Consider the following 20543-nt stretch of genomic DNA (forward strand, 5'->3'; position numbering starts at 1 on the left):
GGAGTAGCATTGCTGGGTCATATGGTAACTCTATTTTTAGTATTTTAAGGACCTTCCCTACTGTTCTCCATAGTGGCTGCACCAATTTACATTCCCACCAGCAGTGCAGGAGGGTTCCCTTTGCTCCATACCCTCTCCAGCATTTATTATTTGTAGAATTTTTGACGATGGCCATTCTAACAGATCTGAGGTGATATCTCACTGTAGTTTTGATTTCCATTTCTCTAATAATTAACAATGTTGAGCATCTTTTCATGTGCCTGTTGGTTGTCTGGATATCCACATTTAACATGGGAGCTAGGGAGCTCTCCTTGGAAAAAGAGCATTCTAGCTGAGAAATGAAGAACATGTAGCAGTCATCCAGGTAGCTACTGCTGGCAAAGAATTCAAGGCAGAGGGAATAGCCCTCGGAAGTCCATGAGGTACATGGAAGGAGCCAGAAGAAGAGGGGGCTGGGGAACAATGATTAAGAGTGACAGGTAAGCCAGTGGCTTATAGAGTGCATTAATGGGTGCAATGGTGTATCACTAAAGATTCTTAGGCAAAAGGGAGACATAATCTGATCTGTATTTTCGCAAAATCACAGTGGTCAGGGTGTGAAAAACGGTCTAGAAAAAGCAAGAATGGGAATGGGGATACCAGTTGAGAAGTTATTGAAGGAAGTATGGACAAGAAGCTTAAGTTGGGTTGGGGGACAGAAGGAGGAAAGTGAATGACTCTGAGGCATATTTTGGAGGTCAGATAGGCAGCACTTGGTGACAGATGTGATACAAGAGGGGAGGAAAAGAAGAAATCAAGAATGACCACAGCATTTGTGCCCTAAGCTAGTGTGTGAATGGATAGAAGTCCTTGTACCCACATGAGGGAAACTTGGGGAGAAGTGAGCTATGAGGAAGACACTTAACTATTCCTCCCTTATGGTGCTAATCAGAGAACATTTTCTGTGTTATTTATATAAATGTATATTTTATGTTTTTATAATATCCTAGAGGCCTGAGTCTGGATGGGCTTTATTCATAACTTATCTAGCCACCAAAATGCCTAACACAGTCACTGGGCCATGATATGAGTTCAAGGAATATGTATCGGTTGGTTGGTTGGTTGGTTAAATAAATGAATTCAAATAGTATTCAGCTTAATGCCTGGAAAACGACAAATGCTTAGTGAATGCTAATTATTGTTGTTTCACAATAACAAAATGCCTTTTACAGACTGACCCTGTCTCCCAAAAGCTTCCAGAAAGCTTAAATGCAAGATGGTTTAGTGTATAACCATATCCCCAGGTCCTGACATATTTACAGTTTAACAAAACACTGGAGCTCCAATTAAAAAATAATAAGCCTGTCTATTATGGCGACACAAGCGTGACGGGGCAGTGGCACGTGCTACAGCTGTTACCCCCTCAAAGCCTTTTCTTCTTCCTCGGTGAAATGTTAAATGAAAGACAGAGTGGAAAAGGAACACACAGACACACACACACACACACAGACACACACACACACACCACATTCATTAGCCAGGAGTTTATAACCCCTCCTTTCTACTACCCTATTCACCTCGGCCCTCGATTTGCTGTGTGACCTTGAACAACTTCCCTGATATTTTTGCACTTCTGTGTGTAACTAAAAACAAAAAGAAACAACAACAACAAAAATAGTGCAAAAACTGGTGTCAACCTGCCTGACTGAGATTGGGTTTAAAGTAGTAAATGCTATTCCCCAACACTTCCAAAGTAGCATGCTGAATGTAGCTTTGAAGTCTTTACTAATTATAGAGTAAATTCAATGCCACGGTAAGTTAATACATTTAATCCTATCACACCACCAAACACTTGTAAGTTTTCTAATAGGGACCATTCTACTCTGAGGAACACAAGAAGCAAATTCTATATTAACTCTGTAATGCAGGGTTATGGTTATTCCAGAGAGTATGCTGATTGTATATTTCTATAACTTGAGTAGTCCTATAAATGGGACTAAACCAATCTAACATGGTTTGAGAGGTCCTGGGTCCTACCCTACTCTTGATAGCACTCTTTACCACAGCTTTTCATACCATCCTAAGGTCTGCCTTTAGAAATTTGAGTTGACATTGTGAAAGGACTGTGTACCATCTACTTCCATTAGCAAATGTCACACAGAAATGTCATTGCTCAGTTCCATGACAGTCTCAGGAGATTTTAAGCTCCATGAAGTCGTGGATAGTATCTGATTTTTCTCACATCATATCTCCAGCAGTCAGTGAAATACTTGCCACATAGTAGATCCTCAATAAAACACTGTTAAATGAGTCAGTGCATTCATGAATGAGCATGACAGGTGGAGTTGACAGGTGTGAGTTCAAATCCCAACTCTACCACTAACTGGTCATGTGACCTTGACCAAATGACTTATTCTACCTGGAATGTACTTTTTGAATCTGGGTTCAATATCATTCTCAAAGGTCTGGAGAATCGAATAAGAGAACCTGTGTGTCAAGCATACCATATGCAGGTAGTAAACTCAATCTCCCTTCTACCCACTCATCTGATTGTGGTTCAGTCAGAACCAGTTGAGGAGATAAGTTATAAACGTGAGATGTTTAAATCCTTACTGCCTACAAACCCAGAGAAGAGAGGACTTTGACCCAGGCTATGTACTAGGAGGGTCCTGCTCTGGCCCTCATCTGGCTATGCCCTTCCTCAAAGGGTGAGGATGCTGTGAGGCCAAGGGGACATGCATACCCAGAACCCATGTCCGGCTTCTAGCCCATGCTCTGTGTAATCCAAACCCGAAACTTACTTGCCAACACAACCCAAAACTTCCTTCCTGAGCCTGTGTGGGCCTCTTCTGGTATATCTTCTTGAGTCAAGACTGCATGCCAGTTGTGTGGACCCCTTCAGTATGAAAGGTGGTCAAGGGACAGGAATTTTCGGAGGATATGGTAGGGCTTGGGCCTGCAGGCTGAGTTGTCCGCGCACAGGCATGATCATACAGGGCCCTCTCCTTGAAAGGGTTATGTAAGATAGTGATTGTGAAGTTTAAATACAGAGGACGCTACACTGTAGGAATTCGATAAAATTGTAGACAAGATTAAAGATGGAGTATTCTTATCAAGTAAAACCCAAAAGTATGGAAAAAGGTGCAAGAGGTGGTGGTGAAGAGGTGGCATTTGAGAGCTGGGGAGACTTCGGACTCATGGAGATGGGGAAGTGAGCAATCGAAGTAGATGTTCAGGCAAAATACAAGAATCTAAAAATGATACAGCATTGGAGGAAGAGTGTACAATATGTTCTGGGTAGATACCCTAGAAGATAGATTTGGAAAAGCAAGCTGGGGTAAGCTGTATTCATTTCCTATTGTTGCTATAACAAATTACTACAACCTGGTGACTTAAAATGACACAAATTTATTCCACTACAGTTCTGGAGGCCAGAAGTCTGAAGTGAGTCTTACAGGGCTCAAATCAGAGTGTAGACAGGGGTTCCTCCTGGAGCCTCCAGGAAAGAACGTGTTCCTTGCCTATTTCAGCTTCTAGAAGCTACCAGTATTCCTTGGGTTGTGGCCTCATAAGTGCAATCTCTGCTTTCACCATCGCATCTCTTCTCTGATCTTGGTTCTTCCTGCCTCCCTCTTAGAAGGACCTTTGTGGTTACCCTGGGCCCATACAGAATACAGGATAATGTCTGTATCTCAAAACGCTTAATGCAGTCATAGCCACAGAATGCCTTCTGCTGTGTGAAGGAATCCATCCACAGCTTCTGGGGATAAGGGCATGGACATAGTGTGAGGATATTATTTAGTGTACACGGTTGTCAATCCTCAAACACCAATTGAGAAGTCTGGATTTCATTCTTAAGAGAGACATTTCAACCTCACGAGTAGCAATCAGCCTGTGAGTGAAAAGTTGGCCGGTGAATGCACACACGCCTCCATCGTGTGGGGAGGGACTGTGGTGGCTTCAAGGGCACACCGTGTGATCACTTACAGAGCCCCAAATTACCTCCAGCTGACAGTGGCTATTTGGGACTTTTGGTATAGTTGCATCATATTTTCTGATTTTTCGAATCTGGAAATATGGATCTTTACAGTCAACTTCCCAATGTTTGAATATTGAATCCAGGTTTGTTCAGGTATTTCTTTGTTTAATTGTTAAACCAAAAACAATGCATTTCTGCAAGGTGGGTTTGGTCTGCTGGCCACAAACCCAAGGATTCTGATATGAACAATGCACCCTTAAAGTTCTTTTGTTTAACTTTTTATTTTATATTGGAGTACAGTTGATTAACAATCCCTAAATGTCTTAAGCAAGGAGGAGACAAGGTTTTAACTGTGTGTTAGGAAGCCCATTTGGAGGCACCGTGAGGATAGACTGAGAATGTCCAGTTAGGAGACTGTTTGAAGAATCCATATTCATGATGCCGAGCCTCTAAAGTATGCCAGTGATGCTAGAGATGGGGCTGAAAAGAAGGAGGGCGGGATATGAAAGGGATTGATAAGGTAGAATTAACAAGACTTAAGGGGCTGACTGAATGGAAGACAAAATGAAAAGATGGGTTGAAGATGACATCGGGGCTGTAAGCCCAGAAGACGGGCGAATTTGATTCCCCATTTCCTTCTCTTTGGGGGTAGTGTGTTTGGGATCCTTTTCAGGAATAGCATTTGTATGATAGCAAAAATATGGGTTTCCAGGAAACCTAAATCCTGCCTTGTCCCTGCCACCCTTCACTATCTTGAGGTTCCTGGAATAAACAGATGTGTAAAGGCAAAAGAAGGCAAAACTCCACTTTAGTATCTTCTGAAGCTTTGGCCTCACAGAACGTAGTAAGCCAAGCCAGACCACACAGAGAGCTTTTTGTTCCTTGCCTATTTCAGCTTCTGGAAGCTACCAGTATTCCTTAGGTTGTGGCCTCATAAGTCCAACTAGTCTACTGGTCAAGGTTAAATAGCCTTGAAACTAAGCAGACCCTAAACCTATTCTGTTTTCATGCGATGTGTAGACCCAATTATCTGTATAACCAGAGTGAGAGACTAAAAGGCCACATCTACCAGCATTTGAGAAAAAAAGCAAGCAAAGGAGAATAAGTTATTCGTAGCATAGTCCAGGGATCCTTTTATCACTTTAGTGATATGCAAGACTCAGCCTTTAGCCATACACCTGGGAGGGACCAGGACAAGGGAGAAAGGGGTTGAGAAAAAAGAGTACAGTCCATAGCTGTGCTACAACCGTTACCACTAACACCTTGAGAGGACCCCTGCAACAACTGTTGACCAAGTCCAGCGTTCTGGGTGCCAGAGGAACTTGGCAAACCTATTGAAGATCCTCCCTCCGTAGGGTAGAGAAAGAAGTCAGGGCAAGGACAGAGAGACCAGAGGAGCTTTAAAGTGCACCCCAGAGACGGTATTTCTTATCTGTCAAACACTGGGAAACCAAGAGGGATAAGGTTCTCTGCACTCAACAAGGTCAGCCTCATGGAGGAGTTTTACAACCGAGGCACAGGTAAAGTATAGCGGGAACATTCAACAGTGCATTCTTCTGAGATATGCCAGTGCAGCTTTCACGTCTGGGTGGGATCTTGAAGGATCTGTTGGAATTCTCCAAGGTTCAGATGCCAGGCAGGTAGCACATGGTAGGCACGGAAGAATCAAAGAAAACATGGGGAATTTCTAGCAGAAGCTAAATGGTGACTGAAACTAGAACAGGATCTAGATCACAAAGGACTTGGGGTAGGTTGGAGCCCAGAGGCACTGGGAGGCACTGAAAGGGTATCACTCGCACATGGATAGTTTAGAGAAATCACTCCAGAAGACTTTCACAAACCATAGGGTCAGGTGCTTATTTTTGTCTTTCAGACTGAACTTATCTTTAGGTAAGCAATCCCCTCCCATGTCAGCTCTGGTTCTGGGGTTGATATGCAGGATGCCCAGGGGTTCTAAAAGGAATGTTGTAGCAGATGGCCAAATTTGGAGAGCCCTGTTCCTCATGAATGGCTCCGCGAGGCCATCTTGCAGAGGTAAGGTCACAACAGTAAGGTCACAACCCTTTTTTGAGCCTTTCCACATGAGCTGGGCTGCAGGAGCCTTGTGTGACCCTGGAGGGAGGATGTGCCCTGTCCATGGGTGCCCCAGGCCTGGGATTGTCTAGCCTTTGAAAGACAGTGCTACAGAGTGGGAGGTGAAGAGGTTCTAAGAGCTTCTGGGGATGAACCTTCAGAATCTGCTGCATTGTTTGAACTTGGTCTTCAGAGCTCAGTCACAAAGAGCAGAATGTCCGGCAGCCCTCTCTCAGCGAAGCAGTGGGATGGTGCAAGAGCAATGAAAAAATTATGAGGAAGGATCCACTTGCGTATTCTTTCAAAGTAAAGTTTGTCCTTGAAATGTATGTTATCTCCTCGTTTTATTTTGCTTCTGATCTACTTCAGAAGGGAGCAATTTAAACAAGTTTCATTTAACTAAGTAACAAAAGTGGGGGTGTGAAAAGCAAAGAGGAAGAAGAGGAGGAAAGGTAAAAGAAGAACTAGGGAGAGAGGGAAGGAAAAAGGAAACTAAAGAGAGCAAAGAGCAACATTTATATGGCACTTGGCACTTTATGAAGTGCTTTTACAGATACTCCTTGATGTTTACGTACTTGTAAGACAGAAACTTTTCATTTTACAGTCAGGGAAACTAAGGTCCAAAGAAGTTAAGTACTTAGCCAAGATTTCACAGCTAGTAAGTGACAGATCCAGGAGTTAGATTCAGGTCTTTTTTCAGTCACCTCATATGCTCCTGGTACTTTTTTCGCTACTGAGTAGAAAAAGATAAAAGAGGCAGTGCCTGCTCAACAAGAACTCCCTGGCAGCTGGGGACCAGAGAAGAAAACAGATCATTACTATGCAATAAGCACTAACAGCACAGTGTCTGCTAGGTAGTAGGTGCTTGACGAATTCATGATGAATTGCGGATAAGTGAAAGATAAATGAAAACATGGGGTTCTGTGGAAGGCCAGATAAAGGTGTGGTTTACTGCAGCCCCCTTTTACTTTCTCTTCTAAAATTCTAACTCCTAACATCGCCCTGCCTCCCACCCTCCTTCCCTTGACTCAAGGTCTGATTCTTATTGCAATATCTTATAATAACCTTTAATGGAAAATAATCTGAAAAAATACATATATGTGTGTATATATAAATATACATACATATATATATATAAATATACATATATATAACTGAATCATTTTGCTGTACACCTAAAACTAACACAATATTGTAAATCAACTGTACTTCAATTAAGGAAAAAAAAAAAAAAAATAGTATGTGACTCATTGGAAGGAAGGACCACCCACCTCTAGTCTCCTCCCAGCCTTGGGGGTCGAAATGGGCTCACACATGCTGGTGGTGCCAATATACCCAAGCCCTGCAACACCCAACTCCTGCTGGTCAACATCAGGATGATAATCCTAAAATGTTTCCTGACCACGTGGTCATCCAGCTTCACAGCTCTGCCTGGAGACATTCACCAACTCCCCCAGGGATGAGCACGGAGTCCCTCTAGTGCCTTTTACTGTTGCACAGAAGTTAAGGGTACAGCCTGGAATCTCAGCTCTGTCTCCTCTATCTGTTTAACTTTGGGCCAGTTACTTAAACGTTTTGTATCTCAGTTTTATCATCTGTAAAATGCAGATATCATAGTACCTACAAATTCACTGCCAAACTGTTGAGAGGAAGGGATGAAGCAATACATACAAAGCTCTTAGCACTGCTGCCTGCAACGTAGTAAGATTTCAGTGGGTGTAGCTCTTATGGCTATTTTTATCTGGTGTCATCCCCTCAGCCACTACTGCCAATGCTGAGTCAGTACTGAAAGAGTGACCTAGCTCAGGGAGAATTTCTTGCCTTTCCCGGAGACAGCCCTGGGGTCACAATTGCCTCCCCCCTTTTTTTTATGAGAGACTTAATTCTAGTCACTCTGGTGCCTGATAATTAGATCCGAACTTTTTTTTCATCCCTGCAGACCTGTCTTGATATTCCACAGTTCCTGATGCAGTAGGCAAGCTGGCGTCACTAAGGTTTCCTGACAAACAAAATAGGAATGGCCTAACACCCACCTAAAGCCAAAGTGGTGACCTTTCTTGCTTCTAAATTTTAAAGTCTCCCTTCTTAGGAAGTTTATAAATGAGAAAATTCCTCCTTTTCTTTTTAACAATAAACAAAGTTCTCTAAGCCTGGATTCTTTTTTTTTAATTTATTTTTTAATTGAAGTACAGTTGATTTACAATGTTGTGTTAATTTCTGCTATGCAGCAAAATGACTCAGTTATACACACATATACATTCTTTTTTATATTCTTTTCCATTACTGACTATATTCAATATCCTGGGATAAACCATAAGCCTGGATGCTTAAAATATACATTTCACCAAATTTTAGTTTATAGACCCTATGTACCAAGAACGAGTGATAAAAGACTAAAAAGATTTGAGATACCATCTTGATCATACAGTAGAGTTCTACTTGTAGTTTTGTCTATTTCTGGAATTTCTATTCTATCCAATTGTTATATCCATCTATTAATGTGCTGATAGCACATCACTTTTTGTTTGTTTGTTTCCATTCTTTTTTTTTATCTTTATTGGAGTATAATTGCTTTACAATGGTGTGTTGGTTTCTGCTTTATAACAAAGTGAACCAGTTATACATATACATATGTTCCCATATCTCTTCCCTCTTGCGTCTCCCTCCCTCCCACCCTCCCTATCCCACCCCTCCAGGTGGTCACAAAGCACCAAGCTGATCTCCCGGTGCTATGCGGCTGCTTCCCACTAGCTATCTACCTTACGTTTGGTAGCGTATATATGTCCATGCCACTCTCTCACTTTGTCACAGCTTACCCTTCCCCCTCCCCATATCCTCAAGTCCATTCTCTAGTAGGTCTGTGTCTTTATTCCTGTCTTACTCTTAAGTTCTTCATGACATTTTTTTTCTTAAATTCCATATATATGTGTTAGCATACGGTATTTGTCTTTCTCTTTCTGACTTCACTCTGTATGACAGACTCTAGGTCTATCCACCTCATTACAAATAGCTCAATTTCGTTTCTTTTTATGGCTGAGTAAGATTCCATTGTATATATGTGCCACATCTTCTTTATCCATTCATCCGATGATGGACACTTAGGTTGTTTCCATCTCCTGGCTATTGTATATAGAGCTGCAATGAACATTTTGGTACATGACTCTTTTTGAATTATGGTTTTCTCAGGGTATATGCCCGGTAGTGGGATTGCTGGGTCATATGGTAGTTCTATCTGTAGTTTTTTAAGGAACCTCCATACTGTTCTCCATAGTGGCTGTACCAATTCACATTCCCACCAGCAGTGCAAGAGTGTTCCCTTTTCTCCACACCCTCTCCAGCATTTATTGTTTCTAGATTTTTTTGATGATGGCCATTCTGACTGGTGTGAGATGATATCTCATTGTAGTTTTGATTTGCATTTCTCTAATGATTAATGATGTTGAGCATTCTTTCATGTGTTTGTTGGCAGTCTGTATATCTTCTTTGGAGAAATGTCTATTTAGGTCTTCTGCCCATTTTTGGATTGGGTTGTTTGTTTTTTTCTGTATGGTACTGGCACAAAAACAGAAAGATAGATCAATGGAACAGGATAGAAAGCCCAGAGATAAACCCACGCACATATGGTCACCTTATCTTTGATAAAGGAGGCAGGAATGTACAGTGGAGAAGGGACAGCCTCTTCAATAAGTGGTGCTGGGAAAACTGGACAGGTACATGTAAAAGTATGAAATTAGATCACTTCCTAACACCATACACAATAAGCTCAAAATGGATTAAAGACCTAAATGTAAGGCCAGAAACTATCAAACTCTTAGAGGAAAACATAGGCAGAACACTCTGTGACATAAATCACAGCAAGATCCTTTTTGACCCACCTCCTAGAGAAATGGAAATAGAAACAAAACTAAACAAATGAGACCTAATGAAACTTCAAAGCTTTTGCACAGCAAAGGAAACCATAAACAAGACCAAAAGACAACCCTCAGAATGGGAGAAAATATTTGAAAATGAAGCAACTGACAAAGGATTAATCTCCAAAATTTATAAGCAGCTCATACAGCTCAATAACAAAAAAGATAGCACATGTTTTAATCTTAGACGCTTTATGTTTTATCAGGGCTAGTCACTGAATGGACTTGGGATAAATGGTATTGAGACAACTGGAGAGCCATTGAATAAAGATGAAAATATATCCAATTCTCACACCAAACACAAGAAAAAATTCCAAATGGGTTACATATCTAAATGTAAAACAATGAAATAAGTATTAATAGAAAACACTAGTGAATAATCTACAATATATGACCTGGTTGTAAGGAAAAGTTCTATAAAAGTGATTCAAAATATGATGCAATAGACTGGTTATTTGAAAAAAAACGAAGATTAAATCATGCATGAATTAAGAAAAAGAAGATGAAAAGGACATGTTCTGAGCCCTCACAGTCCATTATAAGAACCTTCCTCTGGGGTGTAATTTCAACTGAAAGATTTACTAGTTTATATCGTGTTTATAATAAGATGTCTCGATTTTTTTGCGGGAAAAGAAAAAAATAATAAATTAATCAATGAGACATAACACAAAAGTGGTTTGAATCACTGGCTTCTTAGTCAACTGGATCTAGGTTTAAATCCCTGCTCCAAAAATAACACATATTACCTTGGGCAAATAGTCTTTTAATCCTCAGTTTCTTTATCTGTAATATGCAGTAATAATACCACCCACAGGATTGTTCTGAGGATTAAATGAGATAATATGCAACTTTAAGACAGCTCAATAGGAACTAGATATATAATTATTATCGCAATTATAAACTCATAAATATAAACTTTAAACAAAAAAAATTGCATTAAAAATCATAATAGAGTCGTATGCTATATCCGTAGAAGAGGTTCAGAAATAAAGTTTTCGTGTTCTTTATTTAAACAATAGTTAGGACAAGGGCAAGTAGCTCCTGCTCTCTGCAAGTGAGGCAGAAGAATGTGATTTGGGGAAGTCCCAAAGATAGAAATGATGACAGATATTAGTTCAATTACCACTTTAACTGGGGGACACCTCAATAGACAGGAAATACAGCTGGAAAAACATTGCTACTGTACTAGTTGGCTCTCCATCTATCAGTCATGGCTACATATTTTCTTAGGCCCTTGGGGCCAGAATAACACTTGGAAGAAATTTATTTTCTATTTTCTTACACAAAAGAACATGTCTCACTTGGAGATAATCCACTGGCATCTGAGAAGGTGGTCTCCATCACTTCTGGAGATGCTCTGGGTTATATATGCAGATTGTATATATACATTCTTAGAAACTTAGACTCTCAGAATATAAAATAAAAATCTAATTATGCACAGATAAGCTTTGAAAAAGTTTATTGAAGAATAATCAAAATATAATAAACTACACTTTTTTAAAGTGTACACTTCGATAAGTTTTAGCATGCATAAATACCCATGAAACCACCATTACAGTTCAGATAATGTACATACTCATCACTACAAAAGTTTCCTTGTGCCCCTTTCTAATTCTTCGCCCCTGCTTCTCCCTCCTATTTCTCCATCCCAGGAAACCACTGATTTACTTTCAGACATTATTCAGTTTGTACTCTTTTTGTCTTTTTTCTTTCACTCAGCATAATTATTTTGAAATTCACCAAAGTTGATCCATGTAGCAATGGTTAATTTTCCATTAATGGTGAGTAGTATTCCATTGTACGGATATACCACAATTTGTTTATCCTTTGACTTGCTGATGGATATTTGGGTGCTTTTTGTTTGGGACTATTACAGATTAGTCTGTTATGAACATTAACGTATAACTCTTTGTATGGATTTATGCTCTCGTGTCTCTTTCTTAAGTACCCTGGAGTAGAATGGCTGGCTCATATGATAGGGGTATATTTATTTATTTGGAACTGCCAGACTGTTTTCTAAAGTGTTGGTACCATTTTATATCATCACCAACCTTTGGTAGGGTCAGTCTTTTAAATTTTAGACATTCTAATATGTATAACCTTGTGGTTTTAATTTGCACTTCCCTAATGAATAATGATGTTGAGAGCATTTATTCCTGTCTTCATTTGCCATCCATATATCCTGTTTGGTGACAGGAATGTTAAAATATTTTGCCATTTTTTAAATGTTGGCTTGTTTGTTTACTTATCACTGAGTTTTGAGGGTTTTTTTCCATATATTCTGTATACAAGTCTTTTACCAAATATATACGATTGTAAATATTTTCTCCCAGTTTTATCTTCTCTTTTCCTTCACTTAAGAGTGTCTTTCAAATAGCAGAAGTTTTTAATAGCAATGAAGTCCAGTTTAGCTTTTTTTTTTTCTTTTATGAATTGTGCTTTTGATGATTTAAGAACTCTTTACCAAACCAAGGTCATAAAGATTTTTTTTTCCTTTTAGAAGTATCATCTAAATATAGTAAACCGCACATATTTGTTCCCAATAATTTTTTAGTGTTTTAATGTTTTGCCTCTTAAATTTAGATCTGTGGTCCATTTGGAGATAATTTTTATGTGATGTGAGGAATGGAACAAAGTTTAATTTTTTGCACATGGTTTTGCACCATTTGTTGATGAAACTCTCTTCTCTCCACTTAATTGCCTTTGCACTTTTGTCAAAATTCAATGGACCATATGTGTGTGAGTCAATTTCTGGATTATCTTCCAATTCATTGATTTATTTGTATATCTTGATGCCAGTACCACACTGCATTCATTGTACTGATTTACATCGCTTTATAATAAGTCTTGAAATCAATTAGTGGAACTCCTCCAACTGTGTTCTTTTTCAAATATCTTCTGGCTGTAATTGGTATTATGTATTTCTGTATAGATTTTATAATTACCTTGTCAATGTCTACAAAAGATTCTGTTGAGGTTTTGATTGGAATTATGTTTCATCTGTAGATCAATTTGGTAAGAATTGATAGCTTAACAACTGAGTTATCTAATCTATGAGCATAATGTTGCCCTTCATTTATTTAGATCTTCTTCAACTTCTGCAATGTTTTATAGTTTTCATTATATAGGTTTTCACATATCCTTAAGCCTTTTATATTTTTGATACTTTTTGAAATAAAATATATTTCTTATTTTCAGTTGTCAATATGCAGAAACAAAATTGACTTTTATATTGATAATGTATCCTTCAACTTTCACTAAATTCATTTCTTAGTTCTCATATCTTTTTATAGATTCCAACAGATATTCTACAGAGATGATCATGTCTTCTTCAAATAGGACAGTGTAACTATGTATTTTCAAACCTGGATGCCTTTTAATATTTTTTACCTTATTGCATAGGCTAGAACCTCTATTACAATGTTGAATGGAAGTGGTGAGAGTAGGCATCTTTGTCTTGTTCCTGGTCATAGGGGGAAAGCATTTAGTCTTCACCATTAAGTATGAGGTAAACTTCGGTTTTATTTAGAAGTCTTCTGTCTGTTCGAGGAAGTTCCCTGGCTCTGAATCTACAATCCGTTCCACTTACCATTCTTTAAATGATTCCAACTGCTAAGGCATGTTCTCTTCCTTTTGAAGGCACCAACTTCTTAAAGTACACAGGACAGTACCTGGAATATACAGAAATTTGTTGTGCCTCCATCTTCCTCAGGGAAATGAGTAGAGGGAGAAGAAGGTTGAAACTAACCCTAGAGTTACAAAATCCCAGTTCCCAAAGAGATTAAACCTTTTTCTCTTTTTGTCTCCTCATATTCTGATCACATCCTCAACATTTCCCCCAGTCTCTTTCTCGCTAGCCCCACCCCTCAAAAACACATGTATCCAGTCCATCACTCTCAGGTCCTAGTATCAATATTTTACTTACTATCTCTCTCTCAGTTCCCTCCGCTTCCCTCTGTCCTTCTGCCACATCCCTTATTACAGGTGTCGTCGTCTCCTACCTGGATTGTGCAGCGGGCTTCTCACTGGTCTCCCTACTTTTTGCCTGCCTCCCTCCAGTCTTCCGTCCTGCAAAGTCAATAATATTTCAGGAGAGAAAACTTGACCTTGTCACTCTCCTGCTTCAACTTTCATTGGCTCCTCCTTAGAATAAAGCCCAGCATCTTCACTGTAGTTCTTAAGGTCACACCCGGTCCGCTTTCAGCCTCAGTGGAGAACCGTTTCCTTTTCCAGTACTGTCTGCCTTGATGTGTACTTCTCTCAATAGACCTGTCCTATCAACAGCTTAGTACAGTAGAGAGGGCTGTGGGCCCTGGAGTCACACTGCTTAGGTCCAAAGCTTTGATCCACCAAGCCATGTGACGTTGAGCCCTTTCTTAACCTTTTCATCAGCAACCTAGTTTATGTAAAAAGGATAAAAATAGGGCATAACTGACAAGAATGTGTGAATTAAATGAGATTTGTCACATAAAGCCCTTAAAGCAGGGCCTGGCACATAGTCAGAGCACTGTTTATTTAAGCTGTTACTATATTTATTCTTTTAGTGTTCATCTCAGATGGGCTCCAGGAAAAGGTGTGAGAATTAAATGAGGCAGTGTAGACAAAATTTCTAGTGTTCTGGGATGAGGTTGGCCCTCTCTAAAGGGCATTTTCTTTCTTTCCCGTCTGCACTCATCTCCACCACAGGGCCCTATTTTTGCCCAAAAAGTAAACAGTTCCTTTCTGCAGTCACGCCCACTTCTTTCAAAAGCACAGATCGAGGATCACGAGTTTGAGAAAGTAGTCATTTCATCGGAGTTTGTCACTGTGAATTTTATTATTAAGTTGGCACTTTTATTTATAAAGTAGAACCTCTGTTTGGTTGTTGTTTTTCCCCTATTCTCAGTCTCTTTTCTGTGCAATTGCAGCTCTTAAAGGCTTAATTAGAGTGATAAAAATAATACCAATTTTGCCTTTTCCCCCTTTTTAATAACAAGTAAAAGTTGAAAGCCCGCTGTGAGTGAATGCTATTTGAAAGCTGCTACTAACCTGAAGTTTCATTTTTCGCTGCTTCGAGGCACATTTGAAAATTAGTGCTGACACGTGCAAATGAGTTTGTGATGAAGGGAAAAATATATAGATGTAGCACAAGGTGCTCTGAAGGCTATTGTGAGGGATAAGGTGATATGTGTGGGAGTTTCTGCGTCTTGTCAGGAGGGTGAATAAAAATCCTGATTCTCTTATCAGTTTTTCTACTCGAGGGACTATAACATTTCTTAGGAGAGAACCCCTAGCTGTTTGGAGTCTTCCTTGTTGCCGTCCTATAGCTCTCTGGCCAGTGCAGGCCTCCACATCTTTCACACAGTGGGTGTCTTCCTCGCTGGTGATCTTTAGTGGAGTGGTAGCATGGAGCTGAAATTTTGCCAGTTTGGATAACGTCCTGAAGTAGGTCTGCAGAGTGTTTTCTTCCTTAAAATTAAAATAAAAACTTAAAACGTTTCAACAGAAACAGACTCACAGATGTAGAAAACAAAGTTGTGGTCCTCAAAGGGGAGAGGGAAGTGGGGGACAAGTTAGGGGTATGAGATGAACAGATACAAACTACTCTGTATAATGTAGATAAGCAACAAGACTATATTACACAGCACAGGGAATTATAGCCATTGTCTTGTAATAACTTATAATGGAGTATAATCTGCAAAAATACTGAAACACTATGCTGTATACTTGAAAATAATGTAACATTGCAAATAAACTATACTTCAATAAAAAAATGAAAACTTTTCAAACTTTTGCTTCAACCCTCTCGGGTGAAGGAGTATCACCAGCAATTGGAATCATCAGACATATGCATTTTTGGAGACACTCGAAAGAAGTGGAGTTGAGCCAAGAAGGGTGACAGAGATGGAGAGGAAACTGGAGACTGCCAGAGAGGTGAAAGGGAGGCATTGGGGGCTGTGAAATGTAGAAAAGAGAAGAATGGCAGAGGTCACTTCAAGCTGACATTGAAGGAGTGTGTTAGTGAAGGCCTCAGGCCTTTCTGTCTGGCAGCTCCTGGGCCCCCTCCCAAATCCAGGCACCTCTCCAGCCTCCCTGTTCGTGTGTCTGCAGCAGGGATTCCATCTGCCATCATCCTCTCCCATGGCTGCCCCCATCCTCCCCCCACCTCTCTACTCTCCCAAGCCCTAACGCCCCGTACAGTACAACAGTGCGGTAGTTAAGAGCAACAGCGTCCATGTCTCATGGTTCAAGGCTACGCTCCACCACTTACTGCAGAGGGACCTGGGACAGTCCCTCCATTTACCCATTTATTTAGTCATACGTTCATTCGATTAACAACTGTTTATGTGATCTTGCTCTGTGCCAGTCACTTACTGTCTCTTAATCTCATGTTCATCTAGGGGTAATGATAGTCCCAACCTCACCTGTTGATATAAGGGCTAGAACTAAACCGTGGGAAGAGCTAAGCCTCGTGATTGGCACCTGAGAGGTGCTCCTGAAATGGCAGCTAATATTTATGTTATTATTGTCATCACTATTATTTTTTCTGTTTCCGAAGAGGAGCATATAGGTCCCATGTGTTTTTGTTGTTGTTGTTGTTGTTTGTTTTTTTGCGGTATGCGGGCCTCTCACTGTTGTGACCTCTCCCGTTGCGGAGCACAGGCTCCGGACGCGCAGGCTCAGCGGCCATGGCTCACGGGCCCAGCCGCCCCGCGGCACGTGGGATCTTCCCGGACCAGGGCACGAACCCGTGTCCCCTGCCTCGGCAGGCGGACTCCCAACCACTGCGCCACCAGGGAAGCCCGGTCCCATGTGTCTTATAGGTTTTAGACATGATCCTTCCTAGGAATGGATGAGATGTGATAAAGCAAGTGAATTACTCAGCCAGATGAGCTATAATGTGAAGGAGGGAAAAAAGATTTGGTGGAAAGGCAAGGAAATTGAGGGGGCAGGGAGGCAGAGGCAGGCACCCCAGGCAGCTAAGGACACGCTAAAGGTGGAGCTCTTCATCTCATGGTGCGCCAAGTTTTTGCTTTGTTGTGTTCATTTTTGGCATGGGGGGCATTTTTACCATTTGTGTAAGAGTTACAGAACAGATAGGCCTGTGGATTTCGTTTTGGAGTTACTGACTCTGATCTCATATCCTCTTAGTGGTCTGGTGATCTTTCGCGCAGTGGCCCTTTCCCTATCTGAAGCACTGTGATGTGACATCAGATGTCAGGGTATTCCACCCACCTAACCCCACACCAATCTCTTTCTATTGTCATATGTGTCTTTCCATGACACCCTGGTCCCTCACATCACGGGTCTGCCCTATTTTACAGTAACTTGTACACTTTTCATAGTTCCTCCCCACTCTGAAGCCAAAAGTTTGAGAGCAAAGTCTTCAACCTGTTCATCTCTTCATTATTGCCCAAAGTTTCTGTGGTTGCTGTGTTAACTGCAGAGAATCAAATAGCCTAGGATCGGATAGGATAATGCAGAAAAAACAGGAAGGACAGGATAGGATAAGATAGAGTAGGGTGGAGTAGAATGGAACAGAATAAAGTCAGAACTGACAGATATCTATAAAGTAGAGCATGATGGTATTGAAAACTAAAGTTTGCATTAAAAAGCTTTGCAAAAGTTTTAAGTGGATTACTTATTGGATCTGAAGTGGTGAAAATTCTACCTGAAAAATAACTATATTGAAAACAGGAGTTTTGGTGTGTTTGTTCTGTTGTGTTTTTGTTTTTTGCATCCATAGGTCTGAGGTGGCGGCGGGATTTTTTAAAGCATTTGTGTGAGCCTATGTAAACACCTAGACAGTATCCAAACAGCCAAAGAGAATATGGATTTTGTAATGGACAAGCTGCTAACCAGTATTGCCCTTTAGCCGTGCTTTCATTTTATTAGAACATAATAAGCTCAACTAAAACTCTTTTAACATGTCTGCATTACTTAACAGCCTGGGAATAATTCTAATTATTACTGAGTTTATCATTGTGACTATGGTGCACTCTTTCTCTGAATTCCTGGAGACTATTTAAGTTGCAAATGATGCTAGCTTTATGAATAATTGTTGGGATGGAAGATTCATAATTAATTTGACCCCTCCCTCCCAAACACACACACACACACACACACACACACACACACAGCATAAAACAAAATAATTTCTTAAAAAGGCAAAATGATTTACATGGACATGGAATGAATACTGTAATACTTAGCAAAATCAGTATTGGCAACTGTGCAAAGCATGCTGGGTGAGCACAGAATTTGGCCTCACAGAGGCAGCTGCGCAGATGAATGCTCAGTGCCCACTGAAGGATGTCATTGAGAAAACTGTCTATATACAAGAAAGATTAATCACAAAAAGGGGACAGAGGCAGGAAGAGGAGGGGGAGGCCACAGGTTGAACAGCAGTCTGTAAGTGAGGCCGGGAGGATAACAGCAGATCTTAAGCAGATCTCCAGACAGTAAGTAAGATGCCTGTTTCTAAGCAGCACAGGATCTAGCAGGTTCCAGCTCTGGGAGTGGGAGGTACAAGAAACAAGTAAGTTGGGTCTCAGGGTAGAGGCAGTTCTAGGAGAAACAGGAAGTGTTAGAGAGGAGAGGGAAAGTCCTGTGCTACCTGAGCCATAACCCAGGTAGTATTCAAGCCTGAGATCTGATGGGCTCAAGGTTCTGGCTCATGAACTCTATGCAGGGTGGAACTTGCTCGCATGTAGGTGTATCAGAATGGGGAGACGTGAGAGAGGGCCTTGTAGAAGGCAACAGCTGGTATGAACTTGAAACCCTTATGTCTAGTCATTCAGCAATTCCCAGATCTAGTTGATCAGAATGACCACACTTAGTCCCTTGGTCTTTAAAATGTTCCTCTCAGATGATGCTACTGATCAGCCAGGTTTGCAGTCCCTGCCCAAGGGGAAAACCCATCCTTGTTACCCAACATCTGGTGGGTAGCGGGGCCAACAAGCTTGTTTCCACATCTGCCAGTGAATCCTACAGTTATTTTACTTTTAGGAAATATTACAAGAGGGAAATAATCTGAGCGGCATAAAGTTTCGTCGAGCAGCATTCTTTTTTTTTATTGAGGTATAGTTAATTTACAGTGTGTTAATTTCAGGTTATTACAAGATATTAGAGTTTCCTGTGCTATACAGTAGCTCCTTGTTGTTTACCTGTTTTATATATTTTATAGTAGTGTGTCTGAGTATCGTTCCTAAATGCATCAAAGGTACATAGAATCAGAATTCCTGGAGATGGGGCTCAGGAATTTGAATGCTGAAACTGCCCATGTGATTCCTACTGAAAATCATGGTCCAGAGTACGAACTTTTTGGACATGGGGCAGGAACTTCCCTATAGCGCCTAGCACATGTAGATGCAAATATCAATTTAATTGATTTTATGTATTGTATTTTACCTTGTTTATAGTGATTCATTATTTATATTTGAAAGCTTACATAAAAGAGTTCAGAGAGAGAAAGAGAGAGAGAGCTGGGACCTAACATGCACATGGTGTCTACAATATGCCTGAGACTGAACTGGGTGATTTGTATACATTCTTACCACTAAACTTTCATCAACATGTCCAAGACAATGCCTGGCATGTAGAGGACCTCACTGATGTCTGGGTGATAAGCTTCCCTAGAGAGTAAAGACCATATAATTAGCCATAGCCTTTCCTCTAGTATGGTTATTTTTAATTCAATAAATAATCAATAACTAATAAGCACTTACTGTTATTTCTAGGCATCACACTAGATGCTGGGGATAAGACGTGCATCGTGTAATTGTGAGCTTCAGTCCACTAGGGAGACAGACATAAATCAATCGTTGCACAGTTAATCAACTAAAATTATGACAATGCTACAAAGAGCACGCACACTGTGCTTTGAGAACACAGGCTAGGTGTACTGACCTAGTCCAGAGATGGTCAGGAAAGGTTTCCATCAGGAAATGACATTAAACAAATGCCATTGTTTATTATAATTAGGAAAAGAAAAGCCATGTTCTGAGAGCATTTAAGAGAAGATACTGAAAAGAATGTTCATTTTCATTTGATTTCAGCGTTTTCCCACCTAGAAAGGGGCCAAACAGTGATTCTTTTAACATACTTCCTGTATTGAAGAGGTTACTTTTACAGTAATGTTTTCCTGGTCTATTCGCCCACAACTCCCGGGTACTCCCATGACTGTAATAGAGGAGACTTCCATCTTGCTCACTTGCCTCCCCAGCTTCTCTGGGGTCTCATCCCAACCCACCTTCACATTCCCAACAGCATCTGCTGTTTTAGCCCCTTCTCTATTTCCTTTATGTCCTTCCCTCTGTGAGGTCATTCTAACTCCATGTCTCAGTTTCTCAGATTCCCATTTCTGTTCAGAAGAAGTTTAATTCCATCCCATTCAGTGCAGCTAATATTTGTGAAGCCCTCCGGTATGCCAGGTTAGGTATACTAAGATAAAAGCGTAGTTAAACTCAAAGATTTCCTAGTTTAAGAGAGGAGAGATAGATATAAACCAATAAATTACAGCACATATGGAAGGTCTAAATATAAGCAATGACTGTGATGGTGATAATTTTGATGATAGCCAAAAGGCACTTCCTACTTACTCAACAACAGATATTTATTGA

This window comes from Phocoena sinus, chromosome 8 (assembly GCF_008692025.1).
Source record: "Phocoena sinus isolate mPhoSin1 chromosome 8, mPhoSin1.pri, whole genome shotgun sequence".
Lineage (NCBI taxonomy): Eukaryota > Metazoa > Chordata > Mammalia > Artiodactyla > Phocoenidae > Phocoena > Phocoena sinus.